Raw genomic sequence first — 8,225 nt, forward strand, 5'->3', positions numbered from 1 at the left:
TTTTAAACTAGTCATTATTCGACTATTCAAGTATTACTTTCAGAATATAATACATATATATTCGACTTTCACATATACAGATTATAGTAAGCTTATAAGAAATCAATAAGCAATTCATTAGCAAATTTTTTTATCAATGTTTACAAAATAATCACAATTTCACTATAAGCTGACTTCCTGAACAATAGTCACTAAATTATTTACAACTGGAGATACAAAACACCAAATCAATTGCCCTAAATTTTCTTTGAAAATAGACTCATTTATCTTTTATCCATAAAATTTTCATAATTTTTAGTTTAGCCAATCAATACCAGATTTTTCCTAAATTTTCCCTTGTTTCACTGTTTTACTAATCTGACTACTCTTCACTACAAAATAAATTTATCATTGTACAGAAATCAAAACGTGTTCTCATTTATTTCATTTGAAACTAGACTCATTAAGGAGTCTAAGAATATAAATTTTATCATATGACCATTTTTATTTTATAATGATTTTATAAAAACAGAACAGGGGATCTAGAAGTCATTTTGACTCTGTCCCACATTACTTCAAATATCTCATTATCAGAAATTTTTTTGCTCTTACAGATTATTTTATAAGAAACTAGACTCATCAAGATTTAATTACATAATTTATTCAGCTTCTAACTCAACTCCCACAATTTATGGTGATTTTCCAAAATCACGCTATCGTCATTGTCCCAAGCAGATTATTACCAATTCACTCTTTCACACATTCTTTGCGTACATATTATTTAAACATGTATATCACCAATCAATTTCATCATATATATCTATAATTTCACTTAAGCATAATCTCAATACAACACATTGTGCTCAAATCATTATTCAAGTTCAAATTCGGCTAACACACATATAAACACTAGCAACTAAATATTAACATTTGCGTTTCACCATAATAGCTAATTTAGCAAACCTTAATTTAACATATAATTGTTCATAACACATTTAAAGCATCCACTCCATTCCATCAATTCAAAGCACATACATTACTCAATATTAACCTAGCTCATATTCGGCCATATTAGCCGATTTTTCCCCTTTAGCAACTAATGCACATATATGCTCATTTGTTAGACTCTACTTCACCTATCTACAAATTTTTCATCCAAAATAACATGAAACAACAACCATTTCCTTGAACACATTCCTTAGCCGAATACCCATGTTACCAACAAATTCAAAATTTTGACATGGGCTAACTAAGGGACTTAGTAACTAGCTTAATATATGCAACAATTTCAAAAACTATCATGAATTACATACCTTATTTCAAGCTCAAAGTGACCAAATTCTATTTCCTCCTTTTCTTTCTCTACCATTCGGCTCCTAAGGAAGAAGATGATACAAGTCTTTTTGTTTATCCTTTGTTTTTCTAATATCTTTTTAATTTACTCATTTTTTTATTCCATAAATTAAGTCATTTCCATTTTATAATATTATTTCATAATGCTTATCATCATTATCATGGCCGGCTACTACTACTAAAGTGGGGAATTTGACATGCAAACCCACTAATATACATCATTAATTAATTGGCCACTACTAAATTAACCTATCATATTTTCACAATTTTTCAAATAAGTCCTTTTTAAATAATTTCACTCACAAATAGCAATATTAAAGCATGAAATTTTCATACATACACCTTCACATATAATAAGCACAGAATATAGCATTTAATTATTTTTATGACTCGGTTTTATGGTCCCGAAACCACTTTCCGATTAGGGTCAAATTTGGGCTGTCACAAGAGTTGTAGATCGTCATTTTCATCAAATTAACGTAATATTTTGACTTTTTAGGACAAAATGAAGAGTGTTGTTAATTCAAATCAAGTTTTATACAATTATATTTGGACTTTTTAAAGTAATTCAAATCCCAATTAGAAGGTATTTCACTTCAATTTGATAGTTCATATCAAAATTTTTATGAATCAAATATTTTCCCCTTTTATATGTTCTTGAGAGCTTTAATTTTTTGGAAATTTTAGAACCATGAATTTAGCTTATATTAATGGTTTAGATATGAAATAAAATGATAGTTAGGATGTTTAAAATCAAAATTGAGGATTAAAAATGATATTTGAATGTCAAAACTTTAATTTCGACAAAACTAACTAGTTTTCAGTGGTGAAAAAGGAGAGCCTTGAATTGTGTTTTCCTTGATGTTTGTTTGTGTTCAAGGTTGTTTTTTATGAGTTTGGAATTTGTCTGTTATGTGTGTAAAGTTTTGAATCAATCAGAAGCCACTACGAGCAAGTCTAAAAGCAAGGAAAAGCTTGTTTGAGCTTTCGGCTAGTAAGTGAAAGTGTGATTGGTGAGTGTCCAGAGTCACTATTGATGTGCACAATTTGTAGTGTTAATTGGGAGCTTTGGATTAGCCAAAAACCCTATCCTAAGTTTCAAGAGTAAGCCTTTTTTATACTTTTTTCCTTGTTGTGAAATTCTACCTAGTGTGTGACGAGTTATGATATGTGATGCTATTACGATAAGTAATATGTGAGAATACTTGTATGTGATATGTGATATACTAATTTTCATGGACACATATGAGGTCTGATAAATGATAGCTCAATGAGCATTATTGTGGCACTTGAAATGCAATTAAATATGACTCCAATAAATATTCATTATGTATAATATTATGATGTGAAAAGTGATGAATGTGAACAAAGGTTATATGCATTAAAATAGTAAATATATCTGTGGAATTTTGGATATTTTGGCCTTGTGATCTCTTGAAACCATTGATATAGTTGACATCTCATAGGATTGTAAGTACTCACCTTTGTGTTTTTGATTTAGGCGTTGAGGCATTAGGAAAGGTTGGAGAGATACGGGAATGTCGAGCTAAGCTCCATTCATCAAGGGATGTTGGTGTCTTGGAGAGTGTTTAGTTTTATTCTACACTTATGGGACATGTTAGACTCTTAGAGTCATTGGTGTGATGGAGATCCGTTTATCCAATTTGTAGTGATAGAGTCTATATTTATGTTTCATAATGTCAAGCTACTAAATTATCATTAATTGAATTATACATATATGAGATATGTTGGTGTAAATGCATGTGAGAGTATATGCTAGCCTTGTGAGATAATGAAGCATGATTATGTTATTTTGACTTGATAAATTATGGTTGTGAATGTGCCTTAGTATGCTCTTGCTTAACATATGTAGTTATGTATGTTTTGTGGTAATTTCCAGCATTCACTGAACTTATATAAGCTCACATACTCCACATTAAAACCTTGCAGATAAGTAGCTTTTTTGTATGAGTGAAGTGGTAAAGGAAGTGATCTAAGCAAGGCATAATTTTTGAGTAAGTGGCTTTTGTGATTCTTTTTTACATATTTAATAAAGGTAACATGGGCTATAGTTACAAATATTACTTTTATTATTATCATTATTTTGAGATTAGACTTTTGAACTATTAATGTTGTTTTGGGACTTGAGATGTGGACAATTTTGATGCTTGAGATTGGTATTGGTAATGCATACTATAGTTGCTTCATGAATGTGTATTAATATGGCATGTAAATGGTTAAAGGATGATGGTAGGCCTGGTTGAAGTGGACATTATTTTTATGTTGAGTAGGAATATGTTTTGAGTATGAAGAATGTTTTAACTTGTGAAATTTTAGCATTCTATGTAAAAGTATCGATACTTGGGACCAGAATATTGATACTATGAGAATGGAACATTTCCAAAAGTCGACAGTAGCCCAATTTGGTATCGATACCAAACCATAAGTATCGATACTCGTGGTAGAAATATTGACACCTCTCTAAAGGTATCGATAAGACGATTTGAACCAAAAATTGGCAAATAAGTAAAATGGTATTGTTTTATTTTAGTATCAATACCTAACACATAAATATTGATACTTGCTTGTTTAGTATTGATACTCATGCTGGATTTTGAAAATTTTTTAAATGGTTCTTATTTCTCAAATAATTTTATTTCTAATGTTTATTTAAATGTTTAATTAGTTAGGATTTCATTTTTAAAGGTTGATAGTGGTAGTTGTTGCTCTTATTTGAAATTGTGTGTGCATGTGTATAAGTTTCAATAGTTTTTATCACATCTTGTAACTTGAGTCTAATGACTTGACCGGGTGAGGGTTGAAAACTCGAAATCATATAGGATTTTTCTATATGTTTTTACCACCTTTTCACTTAATTCTTATTTTTATCTCGAGTAATTATTATTGAAATAATTGAATTTTACTTAAGTAGCAATTTTAGACATGAAAATAGAAAGTATGTGATATTATGCTTAATTACATGATTTTCAGGCATATTTTATATTAATTCATGTTAATTTATTAATGTGTGCATTTTTCACTATATAAGTAGGCTACGGAGACATGATGTAAAGAAATAAAAGGTGCTATGCACAATTTATCCATGTGGACAACAAGACCATGCAATTTGGGCATATGGATTGACTACTTGACCCAATAAAGAAAGGTGACAAAAAGATGGACATGTCTACTAAATTTTGGACTGAAAAACTGCCTAACAAAGGAAATTAAAAGCCCAATTTTGGCACTTGATATTGGTTGCCCAGAAATTGTTTTTTGGATATTTAAATGAAGGTCCTTAAAGTTGGAAAACAATCAAAATTTAGCCCAGCAATTTACCTGTTAATACCATCCACTACATAGTTATCTTAAGCTTGAAATTAAAATTCAACATGGAAGACCTGGTCATCAAACGTGGCCAGCCACATGAGAGAGGAAAGGAAAGGAATTTTAAACTATTTTTAGTAAACTCATACCCTACTCCTCACCTATAAATACCTTGTCATCCCTTACTTTTAAATCATCCCTCATTCCTCATTTTCTATATGTTTCTCTCTCACTATACTTCTCTCAAATCCTTCTTCCTTTTTCCCTTGCATAGTCGTCCATCCCTTCTCCATATTTAGCCTCAAAAGCTTTGTCAAAATCACTCCTTAGCCAGCTACCTTCTAAACCCTTAGCAAAAGAAGCTTTCATCAGAACGGAGGAGTGCATCAGTTAGAATAAATCCAAAAGGCTGCTAAACTGAGTTTATTCTTTTTTTTTTTGTTATTTATTTCAATATGTTTGCTTTGAGTTTAATGTTTTTGACATCAACTATGTTCTTCTAAATCCTAATTGCTGGGATAATTATATTTAATTGATGAATTTTTTTTAATTCATATTAACATGTTTTGTGCCTCAGTCGATTATGTTTTCAATTAATATCATGTTGCATTTCATTCATACGTGATTTGGTGCACTCAGATTAGTTGCGCGCTCCTAACCAGACTACGGTTAGTAGACGCATAATTGAAAACAACAATGTTTAATTTAGGTCATTAAAACCGACTAAGTTAAGGTTCATAATATCTTTAGTTAGCTCTATTATCTTGCATGGTTTTAGATTTATGTAATTAAACTATTGCAAATGTAAATGTCCCTGTGACCTTGCATAAATGCTAAGAAACCCTAGTCTAATATGATCAGTAAAATGCATATTTAACTAAGTAAAATATCTTAGAGGACTTAATTTGGTTTCCAAACCCATAAGTGATCGAGTTGCCATGGAAATAATTCCGAACATCTTAACGTGATGAAAGTAAATTGAAGTAATTAATATAATTATCCTAGCTCATTTAATGTTGATTTTTTTTTATTTCTAAAGCCATTATTCATACATTTAGGAAAAATTACATTTAGATGCATAAGGATCACTCATTGCATTTAATTTAGTTAAATCATCACCATCCAAATTTATTGAGTTTTTTATATCAAATTGTTAATTATAATTTTTCAATTGAATTGATTGAGCTTATACAGTCCCTGTGGAGATGATAACTCTTTTTTACTTACTTATTACTTGAACGACTATGTACACTTGTGTAAAACACGTTACAATTCGTTTCAAGTTTTTGGCACTGTTGCCGGGGACTATTTCCTTAATCATTTTCTTTTTGAAATTATTTTTACAATTTGGTTTTACTTTTTATTTTTTTATTTCATTTCTAACATTAATAATTTATTCTTTATTTTATATTTATTTTTCAGGTGTTTTATAAGCATGGATCGAATCATTGATCTATTACTCGTGGACCCTGAAATTGAGCGAACTTTTAGACAAATAAGACATGAGAGATCTACTCAAAGACAAGCTAAGATGGACCTTGAAAACCAAACAATGGACAAGGTAATGGAGTTAATCAAGTGCACAACTCAATCCTTATTGCAAATGATAGGGATCGTGCCATCAGACAATACACTATGCCACTCTTCAATAAGTTAAATTTGGAAATTAGAAGGCCAAATATCGAGACACCCAAATTCTAATTGAAACTAGGGATGTTTCAAATGCTCCAAACAGTAGGCCAGTTTAGTGGTATGCCCACGGAAGATCTACACTTATAACTTTATTTTTTTCATGGAGGTAAGTGATTCATTCAAGATAGCTGGTGTGACTGCAGACATACTAAGGTTGAAATTGTTTCCATACTCGTTGAGAGATCAAGCACAGGCATGGCTAAATTCATTACCACCAAGTATCTACTTTGCAAGAATTAAAAGAAAGGTTTTTGGTAAAATATTTTCCACCAAGAAAGAACGCAAAGTTGCGAAATAAGACAATAACTTTTCCACAATTGGATGATGAGTCTTTGTATGAGGCTTGGGAACGATTCAAGGAACTATTTCGTAAGTGTGCTCATCATAGGATTCCTCATTGTATCCAATTGGAGACATTTTATAATGGTCTCAACACACATACAAGATTAATGGTGGATGCTTCTGTGAATGGTGTGAATTTGTCCAAGTCTTGTAATGAGGCTTATGAGATCATTGAAAGGATCACATGTAATAACTACCAATGGCTGAAACCAGTTTCAGGCAGACGTGTAACCAGAGTGCATGAAGTTGATACACTGACTTCACTCTCTACTCAAGTATCTTCTATTTCATTTATGTTAAAATAGTTTGCCACTAATGATTTGAATAATTTTGCAACTCAATCACCAAGTCAGTATAATGTAGTTTCTTGCATATACTGTGGGGATGGTCATTCTTTCGGGAATTGCCATTCGAATCCCAAATCAGTTTGTTATGTAAGGAACTAGTATCAAAGTAGAAATGGACAAAGGCCGCAATCCAATTTCTACAACCCTTCATAGTGGAACCATCTGAACTTTTCCTAGAGTAACCAAAGAAATAGATCGAGAAATAATCAGATGTAGCATAGACCCAACCAAACCCAAGGGTTTAACCAACAAGACCCAAAACCATCTAAAACTGAATCATCAAATAGTTTGGAGGATTTTTTGGAGGTATACATGGCGAAAAACAACACCTTGATCCAAAGTCAAGCAATAATGCTGAAAAATCTGGAAAACCAGATGGGTTAATTAGCTACTAAGCTTTTGTAGTAGACCATAAGGAGCCTTGCAGAGTGACATAGAAAATCCAAGAAATTTGGGTAAGGAACATTGCAAAGTGGTAAGATTTTGGGACCTAAGAAGGTAGTGGTTGAAGATAAGCTTACTATAAAGGAGGAAAGTCAACCGAAAATTGAAATTCCTACAATAGAAAAATTAGCTGCTGAAAAATCTGATGAGTTCAACCCAAAACGAGTGAATTCTAAAAAGCTAACACCCTCTTTTACAGATTTACCTCCTCAGAAAAGCTGTCCATATCAACCTAGAGTTCCATATCCTTAAAGACTTCAACAGAACAAGTAGAAACAATAGCTACAATTCAAGAAGTTCTTGGATTTTTTACAGCAATTAAACATCAACATTCTATTGATGGAGGCTTTAAAGTAAATGCCCAACTATGTGAAGTTTATGAAGGATATCTTGTCCAATAAGAAATGACTTAGTGAGTATGAGACTGTTGTTTTGACAAAGGAGTGTATTGCATTTTTATTGAACAAGCTACCTCCGAAATTGAATGATCCTGGAAGCTATACGATACCTTGCAAAATTGGTGAATCATATTGCGGTAAAGCTTTGTGTGACTTAGGAGCAAGCATTTACTTGATGCCCAAATCTATTTTCCAGCTACTGGGAATAGGTGAAGTAAGACCCATTACTGTAACACTTCAACTTGTGGATAGATCGTTAGCATATCTCGAAGTGAAGATCGATGATGTTTTGGTAAGGGTTGATAAATTTATTTTTCCTGCTAATTTCATTATTTTGGATTTT

At 31.5% G+C, this 8,225-nt stretch overlaps 1 non-coding gene across 1 annotated transcript; it reads right to left on the bottom strand.

Annotated features, from left to right (window-relative positions):
- Window positions 1-6,635: 6,635 nt before the first annotated feature.
- Window positions 6,636-6,742, bottom strand: LOC128295724 (small nucleolar RNA R71). Its single transcript, XR_008286282.1, has one exon. It is a non-coding gene; the product is annotated as a small nucleolar RNA R71 (small nucleolar RNA).
- Window positions 6,743-8,225: the final 1,483 nt, after the last annotated feature.

The sequence above is a fragment of the Gossypium arboreum genome, chromosome 7, assembly GCF_025698485.1.
Source record: "Gossypium arboreum isolate Shixiya-1 chromosome 7, ASM2569848v2, whole genome shotgun sequence".
NCBI lineage: Eukaryota > Viridiplantae > Streptophyta > Magnoliopsida > Malvales > Malvaceae > Gossypium > Gossypium arboreum.